This window comes from Cylas formicarius, unplaced genomic scaffold, assembly GCF_029955315.1.
Source record: "Cylas formicarius isolate icCylForm1 unplaced genomic scaffold, icCylForm1.1 PGA_scaffold_6__28_contigs__length_40554024, whole genome shotgun sequence".
NCBI lineage: Eukaryota > Metazoa > Arthropoda > Insecta > Coleoptera > Brentidae > Cylas > Cylas formicarius.
This window is the reverse complement of record NW_026844347.1, coordinates 1156362-1171964: the sequence shown is the minus strand read 5'-3', so window position 1 is coordinate 1171964 and position 15603 is coordinate 1156362.

The following is a 15603-nucleotide window of genomic DNA, read 5'->3' as shown; positions in this document are numbered from 1 at the left end:
TGTCCAAGAAGCAGCTTCCATATTCCAAGTTAACAATGTATGTTGAAATTTTTATCTAAATGATCGTTAATGTTTCCTAAAAAAAAATTGCAACTAAGTAAAAAAATAAATAAGAACTAAAAGTTCAGATTTTCACGAAATTATATATTTTCACATGACAATTGCTTCGACAACACCGTGTCTTTATCAAAAACAATTAAAAAAATAATCAACAATCAAAAACATGTGTCAGTGTTGTCGAAGCAATTGTCATGTGAAAATATATAATTTCGTCGAAATCTGAACTTTTAGTTTTTATTTATTTTGTTAAATGGATTTCTACCAAGTAAAAGCCACCTCAGTTCAAATTTGTCACTAAGTTGTAAAATAGTACAACATTGTGTATTAATTATACTGCTTCTTATCGCGTAGATGTATCAATATACGATATTATGCAGCAAATTCTATATATAAGGTTGTTCGGAAAGTCATTTCGTTTTTTCCCGTCAGAGGACTTAATGACGTTTTTTCGAAACCAACTTCACACTTAAGCCGCATAACCATTATATGTCTTGAGAGCTGATATTGGAAGGCTTGTGTGTGAAAAAGTTCTATTAATTCTACGCAGTAGTTTTTGGTTGGTGCCCTTTTAAATATGGAGAGCAATAAGCAGCATTTTCGTCATATTTTACTTTTTTACTTCAGAAAAGGTAAAAATACTGTCCAAGCGAGAAAAAAATTGACGGATGTGTATGGAGAAGGCGTGTTAACAGTACGCCAGTGCCAGAACTGGTTTGCAAAATTTCGGTCCGGCAATTTTGATGTCGAAGATGCACCACGGTCTGGAAGGCCGGTCGAAGCTGACAAAGATGCGATAAAGGCATTAGTTGATGCATATCGGCGAATAACCACACGAGAAATCGGTGAGAGATTAAATTTGTCGAATTCGACTGTTTATGGCCATTTGAAAGGCATGGGCTTAACCTCGAAGCTCGACGTGTGGGTGCCCCATGTCCTTACGGAGCGAAAATTGTGTCGTCGCGTTGACGTGTATGATTCGCTCCTCAAACGTCAAGAAAATGATCCATTTTTGAAGCGGATTATTACGGGGGACGAAAAATGGGTTGTATACAACAATGTTAAACGCAAGAGGTCATAGAGCAGAAAAGATGAACCGGCTCAAAGCGTGTCAAAAGCCAACATTCACCAAAAAAAGGTGATGCTCTCCGTTTGGTGGGATGTCAAAGGAATCGTTTTTTTTTGAGCTTTTGCCGGACAATACAACGATTAATTCAGAAGTCTATTGTCATCAACTGGACAAATTGAATGATTCACTTAAAGAGAAGAGGCCCGAATTAATCAACAGGAAGGGTGTAGTGTTCCACCAGGATAATGCGAGACCTCACACAAGTTTGGTCACTCGCCAAAAACTTTTACAGCTTGAATGGGACGTACTGCAACATCCACCATATTCTCCAGATCTGGCGCCTTCCGACTACTATTTGTTCCGGTCCCTGCAAAAATTTTTGGATGGCAAAACCTTTACCTCAAATGAAGATGTCAAAAACCACCTGAACCAGTTTTTTGCCAGCAAGGACCAAAACTTTTATGAGAGGGGAATTATGTTACTGCCAGAAAGATGGCAAAAGGTGTTGGACCAGAATGGCCAATATATAATTTAATAAAATATTTATTCATTATACGAAAACTGTCTTTCATGTTCCCAAAAAAAAACGAAATGACTTTCCGAACAACCCAATAATATAACACGTTCGACACGGGTTTATTTAGGCACCAACTGAGCAAGTTTAAACGACTGTTTGACGAAGTTTAACGTATACTACAGTTTTTTCACTGAGTGGCATGATGAATAAATGCAGAGCTCATGCAAAACTAGCACAACTAGCAAATGTCCAAATATGTATTTTTTTTATTTTCGGCTTTAATTAATGAAATGAGTAGCGGAGACACGAACTTGTTTTACTTAAGCCTAAATTTGTTTAAAAGAAAGGTACACAAAGTTATTATTAATATTGATATAACTTTGGATTTGTAAATAAATAAATATGATTTTTGGATATTTTGTAAGTTTGGGAACACTTCAGCCTTGTTTTGGTTTCCGCTTTCCTAGAAATAACTTACCATTTTTGATACCACCTTTATGAATTCTAGTCGTTTAACTATGAAAGTCCCCTTTGTAATTTATTATACTGTTCACAAAGAAAGCTATATTGTTTTAACAAGCACTTGAGTTAATTTAAGATATGGTTAATATCTTACTCACTAGATTGTGCTTCTGGAGCCAGTTTTAGCACTAGAACAGCTTCCTTTGCTTTAATAAAAATAGTAAGGAAATTAGTTAGAAATCCCTAAATGCTTTCCAAGTTCAATTATGATGAACCAACAGAATTTTTTTTATGATTCTTGTGCCGTAAGATTCTAATAATATGACGGTGCCACAATGCCACATAAATTTTTGGAAAACATTTTTTGAAGATTTGCCAGTTTTGTTCAACTGTTTTCTTTTTATGTATAACCAAATTTATTATGGTGATTAAACCCTTAATTTAATAGCGAAATTAAGTTAATTGAAGAATGTTTTTACTGTTTGATACATTTTTAAATAAACGCACAGCATTTTTAACAATTTGCATATAATTCGCAGGTATACCACACGAATCATATTGACTTGTCACAGTTTCGTACCTGATGTGCTTAATGTAAAAGCGATAAAGTTTCACTCATTCACACACGGACGATCTCCTTTGTGATTGTGACGTATGCTCACCCTCCCTCACATCGTACGACAAAGAACTTTTATTTCATACAACTCTATAAAATTGTCGGTCCGTAGGTTATTTTCATGTCACACGCTTGCGTCTTGTTAATCGTTTTTTTTACCATGACAGATTTTTTTAACGCTTCTTGTGCTTCGAAGAATTTTTTGGTCAATGAACTAGTTCCACAATAGGACGGACAAAAATAAGAAAGAACGAGAAATGTGTCGGTCGCCAATATTGAATTTGAGATTTTTACAACCATACTAAAAAAATATCTCGTGATATTGCATAATTTATAATCTATTACTAATCAAAACTGAAACATTCTCAAACATTTTTAAAATATCAATTGTTAGATTGAAAACCCTATTCTTAAACAGCTCTCGAATTGTCCTCTAACTGTGCAGAACTAGGTCCTCCGTAGTTTGAACTTAGAACTATTTTCAAACTGTCAGTGGAGTTTAGTGGTGTCATTCGTAGATTACTAGATTGAAAATATATTGTAAATTTACGATTTTAATCAAATTTATGGAAAGATATTGTGAAGTTACAAGCAATTTTGCATAGAGTATCTAGTAAAGAGGTTTTCTTTTTTTTTAAGATTCAAAAGCTTGAGTGAATGAAACTGTTTATTAGTTAAAGAAATGACGAAAATTCCAAAACTTGGAAGCAACACATAACGTTCGGCCGATAATGGCCACATAATAAAATATGCTATCCGGCAAACTTTATACATAGAGATATATCCAAATCCAATCCAAATAAAAATAAAACATTTCTCTTCCTCTGCAAAAAGCGGGAAAATCGAATTTAGGAACAAGTAAACACGAGCTAAAATAAAACAAAAGACCACCGATTTTGATCAAATAAATTGTTTTCGGGTATGTAATTTCAGGATGTCAGTTCAAAGAAGAGGGGTTCAAATTGATGGTATGGTTTGATAACTAAAACCAAATGAAAATAAATAAGGAAAATGACACAATCTTAATTTTAAAATAGAAGAGCTATAACAATTATTCTCTTCTCCAAATGTTTTGGTGGGGGGCACCTCACCTCACTTGCCATATACACACTTTTTTGTATACTATCATTGTAATTATTTTAGCACCTTATTCTATATGAATTTATTGTATAATTACTTATATGGTGAAACTAAATATGCAAGATACAAGAAGGGCATCTACTTACTACGAAAACTTAACACTAGCATTAAAGAAAGTTATCGAACGTCAATAACGTTTCGAAGTTATCCCCTCTGATGTTGAATTCTTTAAATTGTTTTTTAAATATCGCTTGTCAAAAATTCGAAACCGCATAATTAATAACGCGTGGTATTGTTTGAACTTAATTATATTAGTCGAAGCTTGAATGGTATTACAACTGACTCAGGAAACAGGTTTGACGATATAATTTTAAGCCTTCATATTTATGACTAATTGGTATAGCATAAAAAATCCAGAGAAATGAGGACCACACATTTGTATTGTTTCACGGAAGAATGAATTTAGAAATGCATAGTAACTGACGCTGTTCCGTAAAAACTTTTTTGGAAACTTGCGTTTCCGTTTGTTTAAATTTGTCATACATTACACATGCATGTTTTAATCTTCAAATTGATTGTTTTGGGATACGGGAAATATGCTTTTTAGAAACTAACATTTTCCATTACATTTATTAAACGAATTTACAAATCCTGAATCTATTTCAGTGATTTTGTTGCGATGCCAATCACAGTTTTTTCAGTTACCTTTTGACGTCGCTTTCACTAGACTTATTGATTTCGATTAACTGTTCTCATAAATTCCTGGATAAATGGTTACTTCTAGTAATACTTACTTATTCCCTTAAATATATGTATTCTTTTCAGTTACTGTAAATAAACAACGGACAGGCATCCTTTGACGAACACATTGCAAGTGACTAGTAAATGTTGAAATAACCAAATTAAAGTTTTTCACATAATTAGAATTTGTCGTTTTGACATGATTTTGAATTAGAGTTTTATTCAGGATGTAAAGAAAATAAAAAAAAAACATTTAATGACGTATTTCTAAAAACAACCACAATTTCTTAACTTAACTGTACCCACTATTATTATTTTAAAGAGTATCATCAAAATCAAAAATAGCCATGGTGATGGTCAACCTTCTAAGAGAAGACGGCATTTAAAAAAGGAAAAGTAGAGGATAACCTTTTTTACAGGATAGTGTACATAGGTATATGAATTTCAAGTTTGGGAATGCGTAAAAACTTGTTGATAATTATTTATTATAAAAATAAATGTATGGGAAGCTTTTATGAACCTGTGCCTTTTAGTGTAGATCTTAAAATCCGATTTAACCAAAGTTCTATTCATAATGTTGTTAGATGTTTGTTTGAAGGACGTTGTTATTTTTTCCGCTTGCACTTGGCCTTCAGTATAAAAAAAAAGAATTTTCAAAGAAACAATCTGAGCGTCTCTGAAATAAATTATAATATTAAATAAATAAATAATCATTTATTGACCACTTATAAATACAAAAACGTATTTTGAAGAGTACAAACAAGATAAATATATTACATATAAACAGCTAAACCAGTGTAACTAGAAAGTAAAACACCCTAAGAATAATTAATTTATAATATAACTTAAAATAACTTAGAACTACTGTACCCGATGAGTAACAAATTCGTTTATGGAATAGAAACAATGCTCTTCAAAAAACTTTTTTGATAATTGTTTGAATTTTTTAATGGAAAGTCATTTAACATCAATATTTTTGGACCGAAAAAGAGTCTTTGCAAAAATATTATACAAATCTAGATTAAGTTTATTTTTTTGTGTAGTACACAACCTCGATCTTAATGTTATGATATTGTCAGCTGTTCGCGTCATGTAGCTGTGATATCCCGAATGAGTCGGAAAAACAGACAAATTTGAGTGGATTTCAACTAAAGTTTGGAGAATAAACATACATGGTAATGAATATTGGGCGGCAGTGGCTGGACGGCGGAACACCCCCAAGAACCCGAACCGCAGACTTCTGCAATCTATATCAATAGTAGTCCATATGACAAGACACTATGAAACAGTGCAAAATAAACTATACAGAGAGTGCTTTGCGAACCAGAACAAAAACCTGAGAAGACAATTTACCGCACAGGTAGTCTATATGAGGCGACCAGGTTAAAAACGCATCTAGTTAAACACCAAGGACTTTGATCGGTTCAGATTTTTTACTTTTTCTATTGGTATTGAAAATTAGAGTCTTTGTTTTATCAGAATTTCATTTAAGTTTATTTGCAGAGAACCACTGCTTAACCATGGAGAGCGTAGTGGACAGCCTTTTTATTTAAATTAGTTAAATCTTTCTCCGATTCAATCAATGATGTGTCATCCGCATAGAGTATATTGCAAGCATTTGTTTAAAATACTACATCATTTATGTATATTATAAACAAAAGTGGACCAAGTATGGAACCCTGAGGCACTCCATTAGTAATGTTCAACAAAGTGGATTCCCAATCATTTCAGACAACATATTGCTTTCTTCCGGTCAAATAATATTTTAAGAGGGCTATAATATTAGTAACAAACTTAAACGAAGCCTCCTTTCACTTTCCTAAGCTGTTGCTGTCGGTGTCGTGTTTAATTTGTGCAATATATTTATTGTTTTATACCTTCGAGGCGTAACTCTGGACCTTATTTCATGCAATAACGAAATTCGAAATTTTATTAGGCGTAGCAAATGGAAAATTCGACGGAACCGATGGTAGCCGCCTTCGAGTGTAGAAGAAAGCGGCTTTTCTCAAAGCGGATCCCTCACAGCGGGCGCAGGCTTGACATGGTCTCGTATTGCGGGGTGGAGCACCAGGGCGCCAGGAGCTTCACGGTCCACATCCAATATGCCCTAAGGTCGCTAGATAATCATCTAGCCGATTGATAAGTCAAACGATATCTAAATCTCCGAAACATAATGGGCAATATTTCCCATTAGTTTGATGAATAATCGCCAACGGGTGTATCAATTTGTTGTTGATTTATTGGTTGACCCTCATATTAATTAATTGTCGAATTTAATTTAAAATATGTATAGTCAAATTTACGAGGCCCCTATGCGGTTATGACTGAAACTCAAGTATTTATTTTTTGACGATAAAAAGTTAACGAGAAAAAAATACTTTAAATGATTAGCCAAGGCTTTTTTCAAAAACAAAAACAGAAAATTTTAATATATCGCTGGCAATTATTTCTAGGTAATATTCAAATTTCACCACAAATATAGACTGACTTTATTCCCATATTCCAGAAAAGTTGTTGTTGTTTTTACCGTAAATACTAGGATTAAGGATTATTAAGCAGGGTATAAGATACTGACACAATACGGTTCAAAATTTCAAATATATTAAAAAACTAATGGTAGGAGAAAAAGTATAGTCTGTAACACGTAAACTTCTTCAGATAGTCGTTCACTAACACAAACTCCTGACTAAAATTTCCTTTATAACACTTGTTGCATAATAACTATTACTAAACAGCAACTCCGGAGGGCAAATTAAGTTTCCTATCAAAATATGAAATAAAACATTCAGGTCCCCATTTAAAGTTGAATGAATGCAGCGGTCGGAACAGAAGATTTCAGAAATTACATTTGAAGTGTTTATTGAGAAGAAACGATTGTAGGCACATGTTTTTGTAATTTTTCTGTTAAGAAAATAAAAATGGCGTAGTTATCCTGAAGCTTTTGGATTTGCAATAATTGTTTCATTGTTTAAGAAAATACTATTTACAAATCTTCTGGATTCCTCCTGCGTTTAAATTAAAATAAACTAAATTAATAAAATTGTTTTGTGTTTCCCCTATATATTGATCGTTTTAACAATTTTGTTTGCACATATAAAAATTGAATATAACCGTAATTTAATTTTTTTTAGTACATTTAATATAAAAAAGTTAAGATGGTGCCACAATATCGGAGATCACGAAACTGTGCGTTTTTAATCAACCAGTGTAACACTTTTGCTCTGCCAAATTTGATATGTATAATTAATCGTTATATAGTTAAATAGTTATAATAGCATATTTCTGAATAATTGAAAAGAACCTAAAATTACTTCTCCGAAAATATAGCACCACTTGATACTCGTCGTCTTCGAACAAATAAAAGTGTTGTGCTTTGAACAAACATGGGACGTATGATGGGTCCACCGTAATGCAACAAACAAATGCTCACTGCATTGTTGGCGCGTCTTACGTCGCGTAAATGAATTAAATTGAATCGAATCCAGAAGCCACAAACTATTATAAGCTTGAAATAACGTTTCCGCTAAGATAAATCTCTAAGATTACTCTAAGTGTACTAAATTGTTGGATACATTTATAAATTGACTATAATTTGCGTTTTCATCTGAAGAAAACACATTCTTGTACCAAATAACCCATATATCATATATTGAATTTATCGTCTTGCTTTAAACATCTTTCCAATTATATTTGTAGTATATAATGAACGTCCCGATGTTCAACACGTGTTTTTAACAACCACAAAATTTTCAAATGTCTAAAAGTGTCGAATACTAATAAGCAGCACATAATTTCGTCCAAATAGGCTCTTTTGTGATAACTTTACTAATTTGCCTGTTGACCCCGTTATTAATGATGTGCAACGCTAGACGCCACACGTTTCATTGATTCAGAATCCCGGTCGTATCCGTTACGATATTTGTTCATCCCAGTTTTCGGTCCGTTAACAATATTCGTAATTGGGTAAACGGGGAGGAAGAAGCTTCTTCTGGCGCATTTTTAAGGTATGTCTATACCATACATCCGAATTATATGAACAGATATCTTGACAAGTAACTAAAAATTCCATTATCCATTAATAATGGCATCACATTAATTTAAATAACAAAGTAAGGCGACTGGTAATTTGGCGGGCTACGTACATTTGATCTTCGATATATTTTTTTGTTATGTTGGTACATTTACTTTTTTGGTGATACACAACCTTTAGACGCGTTCTGTGTGGTCGGCGAATTTCTGCTGTCAAAAAAATGGAAAAAAGAATTTGCATGAAATTTTGTGAAAATTGAATACAGTGCTGCAAAACACTTGAAATATTGACAACTGCATATGGTGAATCTACTTTGGGCAAAAAAAAATGTTTATAAGTGGTACAAGCTGTTCCAAGATGGCTGAGAAGACGTCGATGACGAACTTCGCTCTGGACGCCCCTGCACGTCAATAAGTGATGAAAGTGTTGAAGAAGTGAAACAAATGGTGTTAAAAAATCACTATTAGATAAGTGGTAAACGTGTAGCAGCAAAATTTGTCCCGAAACTGCTGTTAAATGACATCAATAATGATCCAGATAAGCTTAAAGCCTAGCCGCAATAGAAGAACCCAGAATCTTACTTTTTTAATTGATTATCGTGGCGTAGTACATCAAGAGTTCTTACCTTGAAGTTATGCGCCGTTTTCAAGAATCATGCATCTGACAAGAAAAACGCAAAAGGGGACTTCTATGGAGAAATGACTAGACTATCCGAAGAAAATATTCACCTGAAAAACTATCAGTTGTGTTCCTTCCTCAACAATACGTGATACAAATCGCAGACAGCAGAAAATAAAAGTTGTGTGCACCTGAAAATGCCTCTAAATTTAAGAAAAATATCTAATCGTTTCTTGTTTATTAGTTCTGGTCATTTACAAAAGCAATGCAAAACTGAATTAAGTCCCATCCTACATCAAACTCAATGGTGAATAAGCAGCTATGTGGAACTGAATCAACTCTAAGTTAAAAAACACTAATACACATAAAAGACCGGAAACGGATTATATCCATTCCATCTTCTTAAAACAATGTTGCTTTGTTTTGTCGCGACCTTAGAATTTAATCTTCAAGATATCTCTGAAATATACCTACTTTCCTGAGTATTGGAAACACAGTTATCGAGTGACCTCACAAAATGAAAAATTTTGGAAAATATTGTCACAGAGGTTTTTGAGCTTTGAAATTATCTCTGAGAAATTATTCTTCAATCTCTTAATATTTTAGTAACTATCTGGTAAACGACTTGGGGAGAGGTGAAGAAGTGCATACCATACACACGCACCAGGGTGAATCATGCAGACCAGATCAAAAACTTGCTTTTCAACGTATTGATTAACAACTTGATTCTTACATTCTTCTTGTTTCTTCTCGTTGTTGATAACTTATTCGTGGTTTATCGTTACTATTGATGATTGTCTTCCACTACAGGAGGGTCTTGAAAGGTTGACTCTATCGTGTCGCATTTAGATCGCAATGTGTCCAAGTGCAAAGTGCAAACTCCATTTGAGTGTGTTTATCAGTTTCGAGATCTGGGTGCTGCTAAAATTTTGCTTTTTCCATATTGGTGTCAACTCTTTCATGCCGAAGAAAGCAGAGATATCTCAAACTAATCAACAAAATCATAAACTCGTAATACACGCACCGCTCAAACATTTAGTAAATAATTCCACAGAACTAACTCTGTGTTCCTAAGTCATTGCTAAGTCAAATGATATTTTTTTTGTTTCCTTAGAGTTATTGGATTTTGACCCATGAAGAAAAATTTTAAAAGTTTTTTCAGGAAAACTTTACCATCCTGTATCTCATGCAACAAGTGTGATAAGCGGCATTTGACTCACGAGTTTATTTGGCACGAGCGGAGCGAGTGCATAATAAACGAGTGAAATAAAGAGTTTACCAAGCGTGTTGCATACTATACTTTTTCTACGACCGTCACGATAACATCGCAATTTAACAAATTAAAAATAATAACAGATTATCGTTAGTATTATTATTATTATTATCATACCAGTCAAACAAAATATTTAGTAGTTGCCATTAAACCTATTTGTTTATCGTTCCGATCGGTTCTGCTATTGTTGTCTCTGTTTAACTATGTACGTTAGACAGAGAGAGATTAATTATTGGATTCTATTGGATTAAAACGTTATGTTGTTTATTTAACTTTTACAATTGATCATTAGTTTATTTAAAAAAAATGCTGTAATTGGAGGAAAAATCATCCAAGGATAGAGCTTTTAAGAGGAATAAATTTTTAAGATCGTGTTAGCAAGAAAAAAGCAGGTCCTAATCTTCAGTTTTGTTTTGTTTGTACTGATGAGACATGAATATCTGAAAATCGTACATTTGGTTTTCGCAAGATATTAATATAAAAACTGTAAAAACCACTAAAGTGCGGTAAAATCTGCGAAAACATCCGATTGCTCCCAAACTTGTGCGGTAAAATCCCGGAAACGTCCGCTGGGATCCGTGGGAAACGAAATTGACGTGGTAAAGTGACGATTCCTGCACGCTAGATCAGTGTGTAATTACTCATTTAACAGTTGGGAGTCGAAAAACACGTGGACATGACGTTTCTTTCTTAAAATTCTAGATTCAAAGGAATACCTATTCTAACTTTTTTCAGGACAAGCCGTGATAATTACTATCAAATACACTCAGATAACCAAAACTAAGAAGGTTTTTTCTTTTTCCTTTCTACATCCACCGGAACTAACAACGATCGTCCTTATTCTCAAAGGTCATTCGGTATCGTGGTACACGCATTAATTAGCAAGTCGATGTTAAAATAGAATAATTCGCGGAAAAACTTTATTGCGTCCGCCACTGAATGACAACCACACGCACTCACGTCTGAGTCGGCCCCAGCAGAGGCAAGGTTAGGGCATCAAGGCGCGATAAAAATCACCTTCTGTGTGTGTCTCGACTTTGACGGCGACGACTATTTTTTCTAACCCGGCCATAATTCCTCGTTAAATGCCTTTTCAATTCACCGTCCGCTACAATAAAACACATTGTTTATTATTGTAAAATGACACCAATTACTGCCGCGTTATCGCGCTATAAAAACACCCCGAGGATTTAATAGATTATAAATCGGGGTTATCTGAAATTAAGTTGACCCGTCCGACACTAATTTAGAAATATTTTAAATTGCTTATTTACACGGAATAATTGCATGCAGACATATCAAGTGGGTGGTCCGTGATACGCTCGCCAGTACTTCATTAAATATCACCCTGGTAAATACGATCGTTAATTAGACATTGAAAGATAACTCTCTTGCCATTGTTTAACTATAAAAATTAATTACAAATTTTGTAAGTCGACTAACATATTTCGTAACTGGCGATAAATATTGTTTTGGTGACGTTTTCCTTTACTGTAAACGTAAAATCGATTTTCGACGAGACCGACCTCGTTAAAAGATACCGATTATGGCACTGTATTTTGTAAAACTTATGATTTTATGACCTATATAACAATTTTAACTACTTGGGGTCAATTCTAGAATGGGGACGACTGCGCAAATCCGGAAACAAGAATTGACTATACATACTATACAACAGTGAAAATGTGCATGCAATAGAAACAAACAAATTTATTCATAGAATGTCTGGAGATCTTCAACCAAATAAACAAAAATTATGCCGTATGATTCATTTGGCGAGTGAGTGAGTTGAATTTCAACGTTCAGCTTGAAAGTCAACGCAAAGGATTAAAAATACTCGTTAACAATTTGCAACACTTTTTTGCACAATTTGGAAAACTTTTATAAAAACCAAACATGCCATAAATGTAAATATATCGAAATTAAAAAACTAGAATGGGCTGCAAGCCTTTCAAGATTTTTTTAATTTTAAAATCAATATAAAATAATAAGGTTCTGTTTTTTGTTATTTTTGTTATATTTCTTTCCTATTAAAACATTAGAGTGGCCTATTCCAAAATTATAATTTCATGAGGAGTCTTAGGAATTTTGGAAACCTACTTTGACTATCAACTTACACACCGGTCCTCGGCCCATAAGGAACATATCTTTTGTATAATTTTAGAACCATCGACACTAGCATTTGCTGTATTAAATACGCGAAGTGTATGTTATCATCAATTCAGATCTTCTATCTATCTATGGCAGAAATAATTAAGTAAGCTTTTTCACCTTGAATTAAGAGTGCTGTAAAAAAAGTTTACCGAACGTGTTGCGTACTATACTTTTTCTACTTAGTTTTTGAATATATTTTCGCAAAACAACACGACTACATTCACTGACATGACTGTCTGACCCTAGGGACCATGCCTACCACCATCGGAAGTTTCGGATGTTTCATAGAATATAAAATTGTAATAATATGCAGGCTATTCCATTAAAAAAAAATGATTGTGATTGAATAATGTTTTAGTTTGGTTTGGTGAATCTATCATCCGACTCCAGAATTGTAAATTTATGGAATATTGCTGAAAGTTTCTGCATATATTTTTGACTATCCCGACTAATATTTGGGACATTGATTTAATGCTTTAATTTTTATGACAGGCAGAGCAATTATTTTTTTCCTGATTGGGGTACCTAGATTACCCTCACACCCGATTGCGTCCTAACAATCGATTAAGTCTTACTGAAATCTGATTGGGACTTGCATTTTTACTTAATTTTTCATTACACAAAACCTTCTAATATTTGAATGGGACTAAATTTTAATAACTTTAAACATCCTTTGGAAACTAATTTGAACTAAGTCTGTCGACAGTGTAGAAAGAAAATTGCTTTTCAAGTGTTATTTCCTTTAATACCTGATAAATAACCATGCGAGTTATATCAGTAGATGGGTAATAAGAATGGCTATTATAACTAAGATATAAGATATATTAGTGTATTTCATAGTTTTTGCAAAGCTTTAATCGTTCAAAATTTGTAACTAATAACGTAGTTTTTAACTTTGTTTCTATGCCATATGCTGATTGCTGTTTACAGTCTTTCAAAAACCCGCATGGTATCGCTCATTTTTTACACCTTCAACTGTCGTTAACCGTATCGATAATTACAATTTATATATCCTGTTTTTAATTGCAGTGGGCTGGTGAACTTTTTGAAATGTATTATTAATATAATTAGGTGATAAATAATATGATCGGAATGATTCAGTACGAAGCAAATGTTAAAGTGTTCACATGTCTCATTAAGATCGCGACCACCCAAGAATAGAATTTCCTTCGAAGACAATATTACTGAGCAAACACCTACAAATGTATGTTCCATTCATTAAATTAACAGTATATTATGGGCTGATTTTCCATAACAATGTAGTTAAATTTGTTCCAATCGATAATATTTCTTTTACTAATCGTTATTTTATCGTTTCATATTTTTTTCAGTTGTTTACTTAGATTGTCTGCATGTTTTTAATTTAATAGTACAACGGTGCGGTAAACGGCACTTTAGTCACGAGTTTGTTTTGGAATTAGAGGAGCGAGTGTTTTCCATACTGGCTTATAATGTTTACCAAACGTGATGCATACTATACTTTATCATTAGTTTTTTGGTATATTTTTACAAAACAACGTCAAAATTCAAGCCTAGGTAAAACATCCAAATGCTGCGAAACGCGCTTAACTAAAGTAATTGAAAATTATAGAGAAGGGAGTAAAAAAACGTGTTTTCTCTACCGCCAGTTTCCGGTGTTGCGAATAATGACATGGTTGTTATAGTTGAATTAACCATAAAAAAAACATTGTTACTACAACCATCTAAAATCAACCAGGGGCATAATTGCCATCTTGATTTTTAAAACCCACATTTTATATTTAAAATCTAAATAAAATATCGTTTTTTTTTTATTTCTAGGACCATTTCCCTAATGCCCTTAAAGGAACAGAGCGTATATTTTTTAGGGCACTATGTATTGTGTTGTGTAGTTTATAATTGTTATCTAATCTGTGGGCCATTAAAGTCATATGCGTTTGGAAGGAGACCTAGTGTCTTCCTTGGTCTCACGAACAATACTGCTTGCGTCCAGCAAAACAGATTTTGATGACTGTTAGTATCAATTTTTGTCTATTAGTTTATCCACACATAACCTAGTGGTTTTCAACAACCAACACGGTAGTCGACATTTTTTGAATTGGACACTTTTTAGTTTGGATGAAGCAAAGTGCAGGTTAATGTATCAAATTTGGGTACGGTTGCATAAACACTGTGAACTGTGGTTCACTCCTAAACTGCAGTTCAGAATAAAAACGTTGCGGTATAAACAGTACATATTAGTCCAAATTCGACGTTCAAGGGAAGGTCCGAATTAGATTTTCGTTTGTATTTGCTGGTTGATATCACTATGATTGTATTTATTCAAATGTATAAAAATATGCGAATTTAACAAAGACGTAACTGACGATGAAGATTTTTTGGACCTTATAAATGTTGTAATGAATTCTAGGATGTCACGGACTTTGAGGGAATGTTCTGATCAGTTTATAAAATGGAATGACAAGAAAATTTGGCAACGATTTCGTTTAATAAAAAATACAGTTGCTCACATTATTGAAAATGTTTAGCCAGCCATCTCTTTGAGAATCAAAAAGTCTTTTTTTAGTTTTTAATCCATTCCTATTAATTGGGTATCGATTTTTATTAGAAATCCAGCATTATCCGCTTCAGAATTAGTATTAAATTCATTTGTGTGCTTAAAATTTTTTTCACACAACAAGAATCTATTTTGATATAACTATTCCATTACTAAAGCAATAATATACAAATTTGTACGTACTTGCGGTTAGCTGTTTCTCCTTATTGCCTTTAATATAGTTTAGAAATAAAACAACGTTGTGCTATATGATAAAAACTTCGACTCCGAACATGAAAAAGAAACTAAACATAGTAGTAGGACCATAATTTGATAGCAGTCTTGGGAAACTGAAGTTCCGTCATATCCGTCATATCCGTCATATCCGTCCACATCAGTATCAATTTTCGCTGTACTTACGGCCACTATATTATCTAATAGATACATAGTCTTTGTCATGTTTTGTGCCAG